This window comes from Apium graveolens, unplaced genomic scaffold (genome assembly GCF_009905375.1).
Source record: "Apium graveolens cultivar Ventura unplaced genomic scaffold, ASM990537v1 ctg808, whole genome shotgun sequence".
NCBI lineage: Eukaryota > Viridiplantae > Streptophyta > Magnoliopsida > Apiales > Apiaceae > Apium > Apium graveolens.
In genome coordinates this window covers 66,035-66,978 of record NW_027420871.1, presented here as the reverse complement: position 1 = coordinate 66,978, position 944 = coordinate 66,035, and positions in this window count along the sequence as shown.

Here is a 944-nt window from a genome sequence, read left to right as displayed (position 1 = left end):
TTAGACATGACATCACAAATATATCTAACAATGAAAGTACCCTCTCTTATTCTATGTTCAGAATAGCTAAGTGATTTTACTTATCAAATTACTGGATTTATAAATGTTTTGGATTTTGAGAAAGATGATTTTGTTGCGAGTATTTCTGCTCAAGTGAATGGGAGAATAAAATTATTTAGTATATTGATTAATTCGGCTCCTTTTTCAATAAAAAGGTTTTAAGATTGGAATGGTTACTGGTTACTGTTTATAGCATAGGTGATCAAGATATCGGTCCAGCTGTAATATCTTTTAAGGCGAGTATATGCCTTTTTTTGGCGCCCTATAGGTACCGTATGGTTACGGGATACGGGTAGTACCTATATTTACGGTATGGCTGCGGGATACCGGTGCTGTTTCGTGACTGATCATCAGGGACAACATGAAATATAATTGGTTCCAATCTAAACTATTGTTTCTAAATTGTTTTGATATTCGTAGAATAAATGGTTTATTAACTGTTTCTATTTTGGATAAAAGATGAAAAGCGGTTTTGATTCAGTTTCTGATTTATGCCAATACTTACTTTATTGGTAAATATCAAAGGTGGTATTAGTATAGATGATTGATGCTGACTTCAGTATGGGATATTGTGAGCATCAGAGTTCGTACTGATATCTAATTTGATATGACAACAAAATGAGTATTATTATCAAGAGTTCGGTTTTGAGTAAAGTTTATGATTCAATCCATAATCATTGTTTTTTGTTATTGTTGTTTATGATGTTTCCGTAAACACTGCTTTACAAGTGTTATTCTCGTCAAGATTCAAAGTATTGCTGAAGCATTTCGCTTGAAAATATCAAAAAGAGTTTTGAGTACAGTGAGAACCAAGTATCCAATTCTTTAATAAATTTCTGTTTCAGCAATTATGATTTTAAAATATTCTGCGCTATTGCAGATGT